Here is an 18,828-nt window from a genome sequence, read left to right as displayed (position 1 = left end):
CCAACCTGCTTCAAGTGCAGGGGCGCGTAGATGACCAGTTGCCTCACTGGTGTGGGAAGTTGGCGAGTTGCAGACGGTGTTGACTCCGTAGAGGTAATAGTTATAAAGAGTTCAAAACGTCTGGAATTCACTCTGTCCAATTCCCCTAGGTTGCCCTTATGGATCTGGAAAGAGTTCACGTGGCAACCAGAGATGCGCATGTAAGTGTTTATTAAAATTGTTTCGTAATAAAGAGGGAAGATTGCTCTAACCTGTGGTCTTTTCCTTTTCAGGCATCCATTCGGAGGAAGATCCATGGATTGAAGCGTTTACCGCAACCGGGTAAGTCTGTAGCGGAATGTTTCTCCATAGGGGCCGGGGTGCGGCGGAGATGCGGAAGAGGTTGCGCCAACCCGAGATTAGGCGAGTATCCCCGGTGATCTCAAGTAAGTCTTAATATTTGCCTTTGTTGTCTTAGATAACTCTCTGTTGCTCACCTTATTGTTATTATGTCCATAGGTGATGAAGAGCGGCCGCAAACTGAAGATGCGCGTGAAGGAATGCTGAAAATGGCAACAGGTGAGTTCAGCGCGGCGTTGCAGGAGGCGCAGCAAGAGCGTCTAATGGATTCTTTCTTCCAGGTCCAAGTCGGGAAGATGCAGGATTCAGGTGAGTATGAATAAAACTCTTGCTCTAACCTTTCCTTCTGCTTTCCTTGGAGGGTTCAGGAGCTCCGGAGTGTAGACGGGCGTGGCAATAGACTGGAGGCTGCTGCAGGCACGGTGATCGTTACGCTGCTACTGCAGAATAACGCGAAGCACGTGTGGCTGTCCGGGCGTGGCTTGAATAGCTTTGGAAGAAGTCCCAGGTAAGTATTCTTCCACTGCCCCACCCAGGTAAGAAAATAGTCCCTGCATTAAAATAGTCCCTCCTAAGCCTCATTTGGCTTAGGTCTTCATGCAGCATGGTCTGCATCAGGTGAGTAAGCAGCATGGTCTGCTTTAGGTAAGTTATCATTAATGAGCCTGGCGCCTATGGTGCCAGGACTGACTTTGTCCTTATGAGCCTGGCGCCAAAGGCGCCAGGACTGCACCCAAACAGCCCCTAACTGGGGCTTTTGGGCATGCTCCAAATGGAGTGATGCCTGCTTCCGGGGCTGCTGGGCCTGGTCTGGTTTCCCGGGGGCAGGCATCATGACAGCACTCCCCCTCAAGGCCCCCCCCAAAGTCGTTCCTCTCCTTGGCCGTGGTTTGTCTGGAAATTCCCAGTGGAACCTCTTCACCAAACGAGGTGCATGCACGTGGTCACTAGGTTCCCAAGACCTTTCCTGCGGACCATAACCTTTCCAGTCAATTAGGTAAAAGAGTTGAGATCTCACTCTTTTTGAGTCCAAAATATTCTTGATTTCGTATTCGGGTTCTCCGTCTATGAGGATAGGTTCAGGTGGGTCAGTTAGCCTAGTTCCCGGTTGCACTGGTTTCAAAAGAGACACGTGGAAGACGGGATGGATTCGCATATGAGCAGGTAGTTCCAACTCAACAGCCACCGAGTTAATAATGGCCTTAATGGAGTAAGGCCCCAAATACCTGGGATTAAAGGTCTGTTTTCCTTTGAGAGGAATGTGCTTAGTAGATAACCACACTTGGTCCCCTATCTGGTAGTGTGGTGCTTCTCTTCTAAGCTGATCAGCGTTTTTCTTGTATTTTTCCTTGGCTTTTCGTAAATGTTCTGTTGCTTCCTTAAAGGTTTGAGTAATGACTGTGTGAAGATGATTGTCATGGGCGCTACTCCCAAGGGGCAAGGACTGGCCCAGCGCCCTCTGAAGCAGACCCGTCTTCCACTACTCCGGACCTAACAGACCCCTACAGGGGCCCTTTGGACCATGTCCTGGCACCTTTGGCGCCAGGCTCATGAAGGGTTTCAGTCCCGGCGCCATAGGCGCCGGGCTCATATTGATAAACAGTGTAATAATGCTTGGGTGGACTTACCTGAGGCAGACCATGCTGCATATTTACCCAGAACAATCCAGTCTGGTTGAAGTCCCCAGCCATCAGGGCTGGGAGGAACTATTCCCTCCATTCAGGAACTCTTTTCTTACCTGGGTGGAACCGGTGGAAGAACACACACTGGAAGCACTTCTCTGCTATTTAAACCACGCCCGATGGAAAACACGTGCTTCGCGTTATTCTGCAGCAGCAGCAGGACGCTCACCGAGTCGGCTCCTGCATTCCAGGTCCAGAGTTATCTTCAGCTTCCGCGCAGCAACCTGTGGATGAAGAAAGACACAGAACAATACTTACCAGGTCCCGGAATCCAGTCACCGGCAAAACCTGCAAAGAATAAATATAAGGTTAGAAAAGTGCAACTCGCTCGCAGCCGCGCCCGCTTACCTGATCCATCCGTGATTGCAACGGAGCTAACCGCGGCCTTCTCTTCGGCAGCTTCTCTGCACCTGAAAGGCATAGGACATAATTAAAAAGGGGTTCGGGTGAAGGCAGTCGCATTCATCTTAACTTACCAGTTTTTGCACGCGCAGAAGCGGCCGCATCAACCGCAGCATCCCGGCACCTGAAAACTAGAAAAAGGACATTATTAGAGGTGCCATTAAAAGCGGCCAACGATCATTATACTTACGTGCATCGGCACGTGCAGTGGCAACGGATATAAAGCCCGCAGTATCCCGGCACCTGAAAACTAGAAAAAGGACATTATTAGAGGTGCCAATAAAAGCGGCCAACGAACATTATACTTACGTGCATCGGCACGTGCAGCGGCAACGGAAAACTACGCCCACAGGATCCCGAGGCATGAAACAAAGGAAAAGGGACATTATTGAGGTGCCCATCTTTTAAAGTCTAAAGACTACAGTATACTTACAGGCATCCGCTCGTGCAGTAACGGCGGCATCGCTCTTCGGCATCCCAGCACCAGTGCCACAACTAAGGCCACAAAAGACTTGAGCCTCAACACTGAACTCATCCAGTGACGTAACTGGAATCCACGCACCCCTGCACCAGACGCAGGATGGAGAGCTCAGCATTTATACGCCTAAGGTGAGAGCTCGCCGAGACAAGTTGAAAGCTGGCTGTGGGAGAAACTGGTGATTGGTGGGAGAAGGAATCCCATCAAACGGTGATTAACCCTTTTTCTTCCACCTGCAGAAAACTTACCCTGCAAGTCAGACATTCGATAAGAGGAAGCCCAGTCCTGAGAGTCGTCCGAGCTCTACGCTTCTCAATTGAAGAAACAATAGCAGCCCAGCCGGGATCAGCGCCTCCGTGGGAATCAGGTGAGCGTTACAATGATCTACTGCGGGCATCTCTAAATGCTGGGGTGAATCCAAATCCGAGGTTCGAGGATGATGTCCATATATGGTAAAAAAGGGACTGTGCCCAATTCCTGAGTGTACTGAATTATGTTACGCATATTCAGCGATCCATAGGGTGTCCTTCCAATTGCCTTCAGACTGATGTAGCATACAGCGTAAATATTGTTCGAGAGTCTGATTAGTTCTTTCTGTTTGGCCGTTGGTCTGGGGGTGGTGGCTAGTGGAAAGCCCGACATCTATTTGTGCCAGTTGGCAGCATTTTTTCCAGAAATGCGAGATGAATTGACTTCCTCGGTCTGAAATTAACACAGATGGAAAACCGTGTAGACGAACAATGTTTTCAAGGAATTCCTTGGCCAGGGTTGAGGCTGAGGGTATCCCTTTTAAGGGAATAAAGTGGGCCATTTTAGAAAAAAGGTCCACTATTACTAGGATAGTATTGAAACCGTTACACGGTGGTATATCCGTGATAAAGTCTAATGACAAGGTGTGCCAAGGAATCGGTGGGATATCCATAGGCTGTAATAGCCCAGCTGGTTTTCTTTTTTGACTTTTGTTTTGGGCGCAGATGCCACAAGATAGGACAAATGACTTAATATCTTTTCGCCAGGTGGGCCACCAGAATGGTTTCTCGATTTTAGCTTCGATCTTTGTAATACCGGGGTGTCCCTCTAGTAACGTATCGTGATAATGAGAGATGACTAGTTCTTGTAGTTCTTTTTGTGGCAGAAATAGACGTCCTCGGTAATATGGTAGTTCATTGGTGATGCAGAAATCTGGGCCTTTCTTGGCCCAATCTTGTAAGACTTGAGGATCAAAGAGCTGCCGGACAATCCCTTGAATGTCTTCCAGTGTCTGTACTGAGGTTATACCAAGAATTCTCTGGTCAGGGATTATGGGTACAGGTTCCAGGGTCACTTCAGTCTCTCCCATTCCTATTCGGGATAAGGGGTCCGCTTTCCCATTTTTACAACCGGGCCGATAAGTTATTACAAAATCAAATTCGGCAAAAAACAATGCCCAATGGAGTTGACGTGAAGACTGGGCTTTGGCTGTTTTTAGATATTGTAAATTTCGATGATCGGTGATAACCGTGATGGTGTGCCTGGCTCCGAGTAGATAGTGTCGCCAAGCTTTGAAGGCGGACTTGATAGCTAACAGCTCCTTATCAGTAATGGCATACTTTAATTCAGGAGCCGAGAACTTTTTTGACCAAAAGGCCACTGGGTGAATCTGGTTTGTTTCGGGATCTTTTTGAGAAAGGACGGCTCCCATTGCTAAACTGGATGCATCAGTCTCCACTATGTACGGGAGTTCAGGATGTGGGTGTCTTAGGATCGGTGCAGATGTGAATTTGGCCTTTAATTCTTGAAAGGCGCTTTCAGCTTCGTCTGTCCATATAAAGCGTTTGTTTTTTCTCAAGAGTGCTGTGATGGGATGAACAATCTGCGAAAAGTCTGGAATAAACCTGCGGTAGAAGTTGGCAAAACCAAGCATGCTCTGAACCCCTTTGACAGAGCTTGGCGAAGGCCATTTGAGAATTGCGTCCACTTTTCGTGTATCCATCCTGATTCCTCCCGGGGTTAAAATGAATCCTAGAAATTCCACTTCAGTGGTGTGGAAAATGCATTTCTCCAATTTGGCATATAGTTTGTACTGGCGTAGCTTTTCTAACACTGCTCGGACGTGCTTGATATGATCAGATTCTGATGAGGAGAATACTAAAATGTCATCAATATAAACGACGACACAAACATCGATAAATTCTCTGAGGACATCGTTCATGAAGAACTGGAAGGCTGCCGGCGCGTTGCATAATCCAAAAGGCATCACTTGGTACTCAAATAATCCATACTTCGTGCGAAAAGCAGTTTTCCACTCATCGCCTTTTTTGACACGTACCAAATGATACGCCCCCCGGAGGTCTAGTTTAGTATATATGCGGGCTTCTTTTACTTGGTCAAGTAATTCCGGAATTAAAGGCAACGGATACCGATTCTTAATGGTTATTTGGTTCAGTGCGCGATAGTCTATGCACGTTCTGAGGTCACCTTCCTTTTTTGGCACGAAGAACAAAGCAGAAGATGCTGGGGATTTAGATGGGCGAATAAAACCGTTCGCAAGGTATTGGTCCAGGTATTGACGTAAATGAAGATTTTCGGGCTCCTTAAGGGCATAGATCCTGCTGCAGGGAGGTTGTGCGCTGGTATGAGGTCTATTTGAAAGTCATATGATCTGCGTGGGGGCAAGGTATTTGCCTGTTCTTTTTGGAAGACATCTTGAAACTCTAGATACTCTGTAGGTAGTTGTATAGTAGCTGGAGTTACTGAAGCCAGGACCGTGTTCTGAGATTTCCTTGGGTAACAGGTGTGCGCACATTCTGGGAAGGTAATTCTCTTCTCTCGCCAATCGATACTAGGATTATGTTTTTCCAACCAAGGTATCCCCAGTATTACTTGAAACTGCAGAGCCTTGATTAAATCAAACACCAAAATCTCTCGGTGCCCATCCTGCACCAGCAATGTCATTTCTGTGGTGGAGTGAGTTACGGGGCCTGAGGCAATTTCCGTTGCATCAACTGTGGTAATGACATCTAGAGTGGGTTTCTGGGCGAGAGGCAGGTTCATCCTGGAAGCCAGTTCACTGTCCACGTAGTTTCCTATGGCTCCGCTATCTAAGTACACTTTTACCGCGTGCGTCCGAGATGGCTGTTCCGGATCTACGAGGATCATTGGAATGGTGAAATGCAAGGTCTGAGTGTCCTTCTTCGAGCTCGGCAAGCGGACCTCTACGCTTGTCGGGCGGGATCGTTTCCCGAGTCAGAGTTTTTATCCGCAACCCCCACCACCTTTTTGGGCGGTTTTATGGGGCAGTTCAGCAAAAAAGGACCGGAATTCCCGCAATATAGGCATAGCTGCATTTGTCGCCTTCTATCTCTTTCTTTCTGAGTTAAGGGTCCTCTCACCCCTCCGATTTGCATGGGTTCTGAAGTCTCTGCCCCCTTGGGGCTGGTATGAGTTCTGACCAAGACTCTGTTTTCAAACCTGGCTTTATCGGCCTTCCTATTTTGAAGTCTATGATCAAGTTGGACCACCAAATTTATATATTCGGTACAATCTTGAGGCGGGTTCACGATCTGGGCCAAGACATCTTTGAGTTCTCCTCGAAGCCCTCGATGGAACAATGTGATTCTTTTTACTTCTGGCCATTCAGTTTCCACTATTAATCTGTTAAAGGTTGCAATGTAGGAAAGAAGATCCTGATTCCCCTGTCGTAGGGATAAGAGTTCGTTATCCAGGGCCTGACCCTGGGAGTGTCGAGCAAATAGTCTTTCCATGCTTGTTTGAAATCCCTGGAAATCCCGAAGAATGGGGTCATCTTGGTTAACTAGAGGAATGGACCAGTCTGCTGCGCTGCCGCTGAGGTATGACAGCACAAAGGCTACCTTGGCTTGATCATTCGGAAAGGCTGCAGGTCTGTATAAGAAGTGTAAGCGGCACTGATTCATGAATACGGCAAACCTTTTTGGGTCTCCGGTAAAACGTTCGAGTGGAGCCAATGGAAAAGCCCCTGGTAAAAGTATTTGAACAGGGTTGCTCGATGACACAGGAGCTGGACCTGCCCCGAGGCCAGGCAGTGGCGTTTGCCCAGCTTGGTTTTGCAATAACTGTCTGGCTAGATCATCCGTTCGTTCTTTCGAAACTATCAGCTCCCTCCTAAGGGCATTAGTTTCCTGGCGGGCGGCATGCACTTCAGCCCTTAGCTCCCCTAATAATTGGGCTAATTGATCCGTCTTGGAGGTCTCCATAACGCCCAGGTGGCTTGTTGTGGGTAGGCTTCGCGTTCTGTTATGCTCACCTGGTGTCCACGGGTGCGCTGATCCGGACCGGCCTGATGTTACTTCTTCCAGTGATACACGGAGCGCCGAGATGACTGAGTGGACCGGGCCACCCAGCTTGGTCTGTGTGGCTCGTATGAATACTCTTCTGTAATGCAGAAAGGGGGAATTAACCACCTGTGAGGTTTAAGCTTAACCCCACCTTCTCCCCATGAATTACTTTGAGACTCCTTTAGATTCTCACCTGATAATCTGGAAAGATGAACTCTCCATCCTGCTTCAAGTGCAGGGGCGCGTAGATGACCAGTTGCCTCACTGGTGTGGGAAGTTGGCGAGTTGCAGACGGTGTTGACTCCGTAGAGGTAATAGTTATAAAGAGTTCAAAACGTCTGGAATTCACTCTGTCCAATTCCCCTAGGTTGCCCTTATGGATCTGGAAAGAGTTCACGTGGCAACCAGAGATGCGCAGGTAAGTGTTTATAAAAGCTGTTTCGGAATAAAGAGGGAAGCTTGCTCTAACCTGTGGTCTTTTCCTTTTCAGGCATCCATTCGGAGGAAGATCTGTGGATTGAAGCGTTTACCGCAACCGGGTAAGTCTGTAGCGTAATGTTTCCCCATAGGGGCCGGGGTGCGGCGGAGATGCGGAAGAGGTCGCGCCGACCCGAGATTAGGTGAGTATCCCCGGTGATCTCAAGTAAGTCTTAATATTTGCCTTTGTTGCCTTAGATAGCTCTCTGTTGCTCACCTTATTGTTATTATGTCCATAGGTGATGAAGAGCGGCCGCGAACTGAAGATGCGCGTGAAGGAATAATGAAAATGGCAACAGGTGAGTTCAGCGTGGCGTTGCAGGAGGCGCGGCAAGAGCGTCTAATGGATTCTTTCTTCCAGGTCCAAGTCGGGAAGATGCAGGATTCAGGTGAGTATGAATAAAACTCTTGCTCTAACCTTTCCTTCTGCTTTCCTTGCAGGGTTCAGGAGCTCCGGAGTGTAGACGGGTGTGGCGGAAGACTGGAAGCTGCTGCAGGCACGGTGAGCGTTACGCTGCTACTGCAGAATAACGCGAAGCACGTGTGGCTGTCAGGGCGTGGCTTAAATAGCTTTGGAAGAAGTCCCAGGTAAGTATTCTTCCACTGCCCCACCCAGGTAAGAATATAGTCCCTGCATTAAAATAGTCCCTCCTAAGCCTCATTTGGCTTAGGTCTTCATGCAGCATGGTCTGCATCAGGTGAGTAAGCAGCATGGTCTGCTTTAGGTAAGTTATCATTAATGAGCCTGGCGCCTATGGCGCCAGGACTGCACCCAAACAGCCCCTAACTGGGGCTTTTGGGCATGCTCCAAATGGCGTGATGCCTGCTTCCGGGGCTGCTGGCCTGGTCTGGTTTCCCGGGGGCAGGCATCATGACAGCTCCCTCTGGGTTTATTACACAATGTCTTTTGGTTCTCACAGTTCAGGGTTCACTGGTCTAGGCGCAGTTGTCAGACTACACGGTCCACCCTTCACAGGTCGCGCAACCAGGATCCCTCGCTTTCTTGGCCTCTTGGCTATATGGATGATATTCAGAGTATGTCACACTCCTCTTGCCAATCTTTGGCCTTGCCACACTGCATTTGTTTGTAACGTTCACTTTGTGGTGGTCTTACTACTGTGTCACCTTTCTATAGCGCTCTTTCATACATGCACTTTTTCTTATAGGTTGTAGTCATATGGGCAATTTCACATTGTGTGTCTAATTATTTGCTTTGCCCATAAAGCTTCACTTAATGTGACCCCACAAACTTAATTGCGAAATTTCATCCCGCTCAGTATTCACCAAATATTCAGTGTGCTTAATGGTAAAGTTTCATTCAGTTAGGTGTTTAACATATGTTCAATAGGCTTCATTTCAAGTACCCATTTGGTTCGGTATTCAATATACATCTAGCACATTTAGTTTCAAGTGTTTCCTTCCATTCAATAAAGCATTGCCTCTTCACCACCCACTAGGAGCACCCCTGGCTGCCGAATGTCTCTCACGACATGCATCGGTCTTCGGCATGGTCCCTCAGCGGCTCCCGCTGTTTCCTTCCAGCCTCGCAGGTCAGTGGCCCAGCTCTGCAAGCACCCCTTGCACTGTTAAGAAGGATTTCTGAACTCTGACCTGGAGGGGCAGAGGTTCAGAAGGCCAGCCTCGTTTCTTGGAACAGGGTAACCTCCGGACAAGCCAGACCAATCAGGGTAGCTAGGGCAGGCAGTCAAGACTAAGTCTCAGGAGGGGTAGGGTGACTGAAGGACCTCAATGAGCATACAGAGCAATGTCACAAATTACTCCAGATAGGTGTTATATCAAACATATAGACACATTTATTACAAGGACTTTGTAACACAGACCATAGCAAAATAATCACAGTATCACTCAGTAAACCAATACATCACACTCAATACAATATATATACAAGACCATGGGGGTCTAAAGGGGTGACTGCACGAAATATGTCAACCTAGAGGGGAAGGAAACAGGCAGTGCAGGTAATCTTTAGACCCAGTTCAACATCAATAATACAACTAACTAAGAGGTAGTCCAAGCCCTACGAAGAGAGGAGCCTTAGGCTCAATAGTACATGCACGCGCTTGTGCCAATGGGTGGAATAAGGGTCTCTTCATGGGTCTCTAGCAACTCAGGAAGCTGGATGAGGCGATGCAGAACACTATTCAAGAAGGACCTCCACTTGAAGGCAGAGGCAGTTTGAGAGTGCGGGATGGAGTCGCTATTTCGCAATAGCTCTGGAAAGGAGAGGGGCCCCCAGGGGCCACTTGTGCATAAAAATGGGCTCTTGCGCAAGGGGCCACCGTTTGGGGTAAGGAGTACTCACCGGTCCCCGACGCAAGCAGACCCAAACTTCGCCAGCTCAGTCCACTTCACTGGCAGGTTCGAATTCGGCAAAAAGGTGGTCTCGACACCTTTCAGTTCCTAAGATACAGCGATGATTCCCAAACGAGACAGTGGCGATTTCTCCAATCCGGGTGGAGGAATCGGCCCAGTTTCGCTGCAGCAGGCTTCAGGGGCAAGAGGGTCACAAATGCAGCAAACTTGCACAGGTCGTTGCCGCGGCAGGGCAACACGGTATCCGCGTTTACTCCGGTCCTGGCGCACTCGTCTCACTTCAGACCTGGGAATGCCAAGTGTACAAAATTCGGTGTGAGTGTGCCGTGGACACAGAGATAGCAGTATACCAGGTTTCGAGGGCCTCCTCGAAACGGTGGCAGTGACAGAGCAAAGCAACTGGGCAAGCTGGTCAGTCCACTGGTTGGCCCAGGGACACTTCCGAGAAAGCTTACTTGCAGGTGTTGATGAAGGTGCCGAGAATAGTTGGTCCCACTATTCCAATGGGTCGAAGCGTCTTCGCAAACCTTCTAGGACGACCAGATGCAGAGGGGTCCCACGGGACGACAGCGGGCTCAGGGTGCCAAACCTTCAGCAGGTCAGCAGCGGTTCCTCAACTCAGCTTCGTAGTTCCAGGATACCTGGATCCTATCCTTTGTTCAGTGAGAACTCAGGAGATCGACATGGTAGTGGTGTTTTCAGCCTCCTCTTATCCAAAGTTCCCTTCGCGCCAAAACGGAGAGGACCCAATGGGAGATCTGCTCACAAACACACACTCCATAGTGGATCAATCGCGGACCACGGTGATCCCAGGCATTCATGGCACTCCAGACTCTCTGGCACCCATGGTGTGTATTGGAATCAGACATTCCAGCCCACATCCTGGAGGCACACACAGAAGGCATGCAGAAGCCCGCGAAAGCATGGGGATTCGCGGGAAAGTGCATGACCAAATAAGGACTGACCCGGGTCGACTCGACCTGGGGAAGGTGAAGGGCCAAGATGGCCAAAGGACAGGACAAAGAACCTTGTGGAATGGCTATTTTGGAGCCAGGCCACCTATTCGTGCCAAACGCGGTTAACATGTCGGAAAGGGTTAAGAAGAATGCAAAAAGATAGCTGCCACCAGTCCTGTCCATGACACATCTGCACAGTTCATAAAAAGTCCAGCGAGAGCATCTAGGGCCATTGGAAATGAATATAGACCCAAGTGTGCTGTATGGTAAAATACATTGCACACTAGTTACATGTTGCACAAAAGTTGCAACATGAGGAAAGGACTAAGGGAAAAAAAGTCTCCCAGTACTGACTGTATTAAGGGCATGTCAGTTTCCCCATAAAAAGTGAGTGAAAAACCAGAGGAGTGCAGCTGAAGGCTGTGCTTCTCTGGCAAAGTCAGTCAATGGTGTCTAAACAGCAACAGAAGGTTTGGGGGTTGACACATGGAGGGAAAATTACATACAATTATGAAATCTTTCCTAACACTCGCCCCTCCCAGACTAAGGACAGGGGGAACTAATCCACCCCTGGATGAGTTTCTTGTTCAGATCGGTTAAACATTCTGGACAACCCATCAGCATTGCTATGTTGGACACCTGGCCTATGCTCAATAGTGAAGTCAAAGCCTTGCAGACTTATGGACCACCTAAGCAACTTTGGATTCTCTCCCTTCATGTTCATTAGCCACTTTAAGGACTTATGGTCAGTTTGCACAGTGAAGTGGGTCCCATAGAGGTAGGGCCTCAGCTTCCTTAGGGCCCACACAACAGAGAAACATTGTTTCTCTACTGTGGACCATCTGAGCTCTCCGTCCTTCAGCGGGCGACTAATGAAGCCAATAGGGTGTTCCTTACCCTTCACATCTACTTGTGATGGTACAGCTTCTATCCCAGTGTCAGAGGCATCTGTCTGCACAATAAAAGGTCTTTGGTAATCAGGGGCCCTGAGAACAGGGGCCTGGCACAAAGCGTCTTTTAAGTCATTGAAGGCCTTCTCACACTCTTCAGACCAAGTTACATTCTTGAGTTTCTTTGGAGTAGTGAAAGCAGTCAGAGGGGCAGCTCCGAAACACTTGTGTACGAGCGTGATACAAATAAAATATCATAGCATATCATATCATAGCTATGGTACCATAGTCTGCCATTAAATTTCTGTAGTATCCAGTGAGTCCCAAAAAGGCTCTCACTTGGGTCTGTGTAGTGGGGGTAGGCCAGTTTTCTACTGCTTGTAGTTTACTGCGTAGAGGCTGTATCCTACCTCCACCTACTTCATGTCCAAGGTAGATCACTGATCCTTTTCCAATCTGGCACTTACTGGCCTTTATGGTCAGGTGGGCCTTCCGAAGAGCCTGTAACACAATCCCAAGGTGTTTGCATAGTCTTCCCAGGTAGCACTGAAAACTGCTATATAATCCAGATATGCAAGACAGAATTCATCCAACCAATTCAACACATGATTCACAAGCCTCTGGAAAGTGGCAGGGAGATTCTTCAACCCAAAAGGCATTACCCTGAACTGGTAAAGACCCTCTGGTGTTGAAAGCTGTCTTCTCCTTGGCATGTTCTTCCAGGGCTATTTGCAAATAGCCTGCAGTGAGGTCAAACGTGCTGAGGTAAATGGAGGCACCCAGAGTATCCACCAGCTCATGTGTTCTAGGCAAGGGGTGTGCATCTGTCTTGGTGACAGCATTCAGAGCCATGTAATCCACACAGAACCTCAATTCAGAAGTACCTGCCTTTGGAACCAAAACCACTAGGCTGGACCAAGGACTACTGGAGGGTTCAATCACCCCAAGATCCAACATTTTGTTGACCTCTGTCTTAATGTAAGACCGTACTTTGTCCGACATTCTGTATCCCCTACTTTTGGTAGGTACACTGTCTCCTGTGTCAATGCTATGTTTGCACCAAGGTGTCAAACCAGGGGACTGTGAAAACAAGGGGGAAAATTGCCTAAGCAAACTCTTCACCTCAGCCTGTTGATCAGAAGTCAAGTGAGGGGCCACATGGACACCCTCAATGGAGCTGTCTGAAGGACTGCTTTGGAACATGTCAGGGAGAGGTTCCGACTCCTCTTCCAGACTCCTTCACATCCAGAGGCAGCAGGTGAGTGCAACCCCCCCAGGACCCTCCTGTGCCCTGGGGAGCAACATCTCGGCCTGTGTGGCTGACTCCCTGCTTCCGATCGCCATCCTGCTTCCCCTGCCTTTTTCCCGCGTCCCTTCTCCCTCCTCCCTCCTCCCGCCTCCTGGCCCACCCCCTCCCGTGATTGGTGGAGCCTGACTCCTCGTTGGGCCTAGCGGCCGCAGTGCCCCCTACCTGTCTCCTTTACACCCAGAGGCAGCAGGTGAGTGCACCCCCCCCAGGACCCTCCTGGGCCCTGGGGAGCAACATCTCGGCCTGTGTGGCTGACCCCCCGCCCCCGATCGCATCCTGCTTCCCCTGCCTTTTTCCCGCGTCCCTTCTCCCTCCTCCCGCCTCCTGGCCCACCCGCTCCCGTGATTGGTGGAGCCTGACTCCTCGTTGGGCCTAGCGGCCGCAGTGCCCCCTGCCTGCCTCCTTCACACCCAGAGGCAGCAGGTGAGTGCACACCCCCCCAGGACCCTCCTGGGCCCTGGGGAGCAACATCTCGGCCTGTGTGGCTAACCCCCTGCCCCCGATTGCCATCCTGCTTCCCCTGCCTTTTTCCCGCGTCCCTTCTCCCTCCTCCCGCCTCCTGGCCCACCCCCTCCCGTGATTGGTGGAGCCTGACTCCTCGTTGGGCCTAGCGGCCGCAGTGCCCCCTGCCTGCTTCCTTCACACCCAGAGGCAGCAGGTGAGTGCACCCCCCCCAGGACCCTCCTGGGCCCTGGGGAGCAACATCTCGGCCTATGTGGCTGACACCCTGCCCCGATCGCCATCCTGCTTCCCCTTTCTTCCCGCGTCCCTTCTCCCTGCTCCCGCCTCCTGGCCCACCCCCTCCTGTGATTGGTGGAGCCTGACTCCTCGTTGGGCCTAGCGCCCGCAGTGCCCCCTGCCTGTCTCCTTCACACCCAGAGGCAGCAGGTGAGTGCACCCCCCCCAGGACCCTCCTGGGCCCTGGGGAGCAACATCTCGGCCTGTGTGGCTGACTCCCTGCCCCCGATCGCCATCCTGCTTCCCCTGCCTTTTTCCAGCGTCCCTCCTCCCGCCTCCTGGCCCACCCCCTTCCATGATTGGTGGAGCCTGACTCCTCGTTGGGCCTAGCGGCCGCAGTGCCCCCTGCCTGCCTCCTTCACACCCAGAGGCAGCAGGTGAGTGCACCCCCCCCCCAGGACCTCCTGGGCCCTGGGGAGCAACATCTCGGCCTGTGTGGCTGACTCCCTGCCCCCGATCGCCATCCTGCTTCCCCTGCCTTTTTCCCGCATCCCTTCTTCCTCCACCTGGCCCACCCCCTCCCGTGATTGGTGGAGCCTGACTCCTTGTTGGGCCTAGCGGCCACAGTGCCCCCTGCCTGCCTCCTTAACACCCAGAGGCAGCAGGTGAGTGCACCCCCTCTCCCCCCAAGGACCCTCCTGGGCCCTGGGGAGCAACATCTCGGCCTGTGTGGCTGACTCCCTGCCCCCGATCGCCATCCTGCTTCCACTGCCTTTTTCCTGCGTCCCTTCTCCCTCCTCCCGCTTCCTGGCCCACCCCCTCCCGTGATTGGTGGAGCCCGACTCCTCGTTGGGCCTAGCGGCCGCAGTGCCCCCTGCCTGCTTCCTTCACACCCAGAGGCAGCAGGTGAGTGCACCCCCCCCAGGACCCTCCTGGGCCCTTGGGAGCAACATCTCGGCCTATGTGGCTGACTCCCTGCCCCCGATCGCCATCCTGCTTCCCCTGCCTTTTTCCCACGTCCCTTCTCCCTCCTCCCACCTCCTGGCCGACCCCCTTCCGTGATTGGTGGAGCCTGACTCCTCGTTGTGCCTAGCGGCCGCAGTGCCCCCTGCCTGCCTCCTTCACACCCAGAGGCAGCAGGTGAGTGCAACCCTCCCAGGACCCTCCTGGGCCCTGGGGAGCAACATCTCGGCCTATGTGGCTGACCCCCTGCCCCCGATCGCCATCCTGCTTCCCCTTTCTTCCCGCGTCCCTCCTCCCTGCTCCTGCCTCCTGGTCCACCCCCTCCCGTGATTGGTGGAGCTGGACTCCTCGTTGGGCCTAGCGGCCGCAGTGCCCACTGCCCGCCTCCTTCACACCCAGAGGCAGCAGGTGAGTGCACCCCCCCAGGACCCTCCTGGGCCCTGGGGAGCAACATCTCGGCCTGTGTGGCTGACTCCCTGCCCCCGATCGCCATCCTGCTTCCCCTGCCTTTTTCCCGCGTCCCTCCTCCCGCCTCCTGGCCCACCCCCTTCCGTGATTGGTGGAGCCTGACTCCTCGTTGGGCCTAGCGGCCGCAGTGCCCCCTGCCTCTCTCCTTCACACCCAGAGGCAGCAGGTGAGTGCACCCCCCCCAGGACCCTCCTGGGCCCTGGGGAGCAACATCTCGGCCTGTGTGGCTGACTCCCTGCCCCCGATCGCCATCCTGCTTCCCCTACCTTTTTCCCGCATCCCTCCTCCCGCCTCCTGGCCCACCCCCTCCCGTGATTGGTGGAGCCTGACTCCTCGTTGGGCCTAGCGGCCGCAGTGCCCCCTGCCTGCCTCCTTAACACCCAGAGGCAACAGATGAGTGCACCCCCCCCCCCAAGGACCCTCCTGGGCCCTGGGGAGCAACATCTCTGCCTGTGTGGCTGACTCCCTGCCCCCGATCGCCATCCTGCTTCCCCTGCCTTTTTCCCGCGTCCCTTCTCCCTCCTCCCGCCTCCTGGCCCACCCGCTCCCGTGATTGGTGGAGCCTGACTCCTCGTTGGGCCTAGCGGCCGCAGTGCCCCCTGCCTGCCTCCTTCACACCCAGAGGCAGCAGGTGAGTGCACACCCCCCCAGGACCCTCCTGGGCCCTGGGGAGCAACATCTCGGCCTGTGTGGCTAACCCCCTGCCCCCGATCACCATCCTGCTTCCCCTGCCTTTTTCCCACGTCCCTTCTCCCTCCTCCCGCCTCCTGGCCCACCCCCTCCCGTGATTGGTGGAGCCTGACTACTCGTTGGGCCTAGCGGCCGCAGTGCCCCCTGCCTGCTTCCTTCACACCCAGAGGCAGCAGGTGAGTGCACCCCACCCAGGACCCTCCTGGGCCCTGGGGAGCAACATCTCGGCCTATGTGGCTGACACCCTGCCCCGATCGCCATCCTGCTTCCCCTTTCTTCCCGCGTCCCTTCTCCCTGCTCCCGCCTCCTGGCCCACCCCCTCCTGTGATTGGTGGAGCCTGACTCCTCGTTGGGCCTAGCGCCCGCAGTGCCCCCTGCCTGTCTCCTTCACACCCAGAGGCAGCAGGTGAGTGCACCCCCTCTCCCCCCCAAGGACCCTCCTGGGCCCTGGGGAGCAACATCTCGGCCTGTGTGGCTGACTCCCTGCCCCCGATCGCCATCCTGCTTCCACTGCCTTTTTCCTGCGTCCCTTCTCCCTCCTCCCGCTTCCTGGCCCACCCCCTCCCGTGATTGGTGGAGCCCGACCCCTCGTTGGGCCTAGCGGCCGCAGTGCCCCCTGCCTGCTTCCTTCACACCCAGAGGCAGCAGGTGAGTGCACCCCCCCCAGGACCCTCCTGGGCCCTTGGGAGCAACATCTCGGCCTATGTGGCTGACGCCCTGCCCCCGATCGCCATCCTGCTTCCCCTTTCTTCCCGCGTCCCTTCTCCCTGCTCCCGCCTCCTGGCCCACCCCCTCCTGTGATTGGTGGAGCCTGACTCCTCGTTGGGCCTAGCGCCCGCAGTGCCCCCTGCCTGTCTCCTTCACACCCAGAGGCAGCAGGTGAGTGCACCCCCCCAGGACCCTCCTGGGCCCTGGGGAGCAACATCTCGGCCTGTGTGGCTGACTCCCTGCCCCCGATCGCCATCCTGCTTCCCCTGCCTTTTTCCCGCGTCCCTCCTCCCGCCTCCTGGCCCACCCCCTTCCGTGATTGGTGGAGCCTGACTCCTCGTTGGGCCTAGCGGCCGCAGTGCCCCCTGCCTACCTCCTTCACACCCAGAGGCAGCAGGTGAGTGCACCCCCCCAGGACCTCCTGGGCCCTGGGGAGCAACATCTCGGCCTGTGTGGCTGACTCCCTGCCCCCGATCGCCATCCTGCTTCCCCTGCCTTTTTCCCACGTCCCTTCTCCCTCCTCCCACCTCCTGGCCGACCCCCTTCCGTGATTGGTGGAGCCTGACTCCTCGTTGTGCCTAGCGGCCGCAGTGCCCCCTGCCTGCCTCCTTCACACCCAGAGGCAGCAGGTGAGTGCAACCCTCCCAGGACCCTCCTGGGCCCTGGGGAGCAACATCTCGGCCTATGTGGCTGACCCCCTGCCCCCGATCGCCATCCTGCTTCCCCTTTCTTCCCACGTCCCTCCTCCCTGCTCCTGCCTCCTGGTCCACCCCCTCCCGTGATTGGTGGAGCCTGACTCCTCGTTGGGCCTAGCGGCCGCAGTGCCCCCTGCCCGCCTCCTTCACACCCAGAGGCAGCAGGTGAGTGCACCCCCCCAGGACCCTCCTGGGCCCTGGGGAGCAACATCTCGGCCTGTGTGGCTGACTCCCTGCCCCCGATCGCCATCCTGCTTCCCCTGCCTTTTTCCCGCGTCCCTCCTCCCGCCTCCTGGCCCACCCCCTTCCGTGATTGGTGGAGCCTGACTCCTCGTTGGGCCTAGCGGCCGCAGTGCCCCCTGCCTCTCTCCTTCACACCCAGAGGCAGCAGGTGAGTGCACCCCCCCCAGGACCCTCCTGGGCCCTGGGGAGCAACATCTCGGCCTGTGTGGCTGACTCCCTGCCCCCGATCGCCATCCTGCTTCCCCTGCCTTTTTCCCGCATCCCTCCTCCCGCCTCCTGGCCCACCCCCTCACGTGATTGGTGGAGCCTGACTCCTCGTTGGGCCTAGCGGCCGCAGTGCCCCCTGCCTGCCTCCTTAACACCCAGAGGCAACAGATGAGTGCACCCCCCCCCAAGGACCCTCCTGGGCCCTGGGGAGCAACATCTCTGCCTGTGTGGCTGACTCCCTGCCCCCGATCGCCATCCTGCTTCCCCTGCCTTTTTCCCGCGTCCCTTCTCCCTCCTCCCGCCTCCTGGCCCACCCCCTCCCGTGATTGGTGGAGCCTGACTCCTCGTTGGGCCTAGCGGCCGCAGTGCCCCCTGCCTGCTTCCTTCACACCCAGAGGCAGCAGGTGAGTGCACCCCCCCCCCAGGACCCTCCTGGGCCCTGGGGAGCAACATCTCGGCCTATGTGGCTGACGCCCTGCCCCCGATCGCCATCCTGCTTCCCCTTTCTTCCCGCGTCCCTTCTCCCTGCTCCCGCCTCCTGGCCCACCCCCTCCTGTGATTGGTGGAGCCTGACTCCTCGTTGGGCCTAGCGCCCGCAGTGCCCCCTGCCTGTCTCCTTCACACCCAGAGGCAGCAGGTGAGTGCACCCCCCCCAGGACCCTCCTGGGCCCTGGGGAGCAACATCTCGGCCTGTGTGGCTGACTCCCTGCCCCCGATCGCCATCCTGCTTCCCCTGCCTTTTTCCCGCGTCCCTCCTCCCGTCTCCTGGCCCACCCCCTTCCGTGATTGGTGGAGCCTGACTCCTCGTTGGGCCTAGCGGCCGCAGTGCCCCCTACCTGCCTCCTTCACACCCAGAGGCAGCAGGTGAGTGCACCCCCCCCGGACCTCCTCGGCCCTGGGGAACAACATCTCGGCCTGTGTGGCTGACTCCCTGCCCCTGATCGCCATCCTGCTTCCCCTGCCTTTTTCCCGCATCCCTTCTCCCTCCTCCTGGCCCACCCCCTCCCGTGATTG

General features: G+C 54.5%; 1 protein-coding gene across 3 annotated transcripts in view; it reads right to left on the bottom strand.

Moving 5' to 3' along the window:
* The window catches only part of LOC138491599 (ubl carboxyl-terminal hydrolase 18-like), a 1,142,981-nt gene that overhangs the window by 787,697 nt on the left and 336,456 nt on the right, over nucleotides 1–18,828 (bottom strand). The gene's annotated exons all lie outside the window — the stretch shown is intronic.

Source organism: Ambystoma mexicanum, chromosome 10 (genome assembly GCF_040938575.1).
Source record: "Ambystoma mexicanum isolate Mex_15411 chromosome 10, UKY_AmexF1_1, whole genome shotgun sequence".
In the NCBI taxonomy this organism is placed as follows: domain Eukaryota; kingdom Metazoa; phylum Chordata; class Amphibia; order Caudata; family Ambystomatidae; genus Ambystoma; species Ambystoma mexicanum.
The sequence above is the reverse complement of the archived record's forward strand: the minus strand, read 5'-3'. Positions and strand labels throughout refer to the sequence as shown.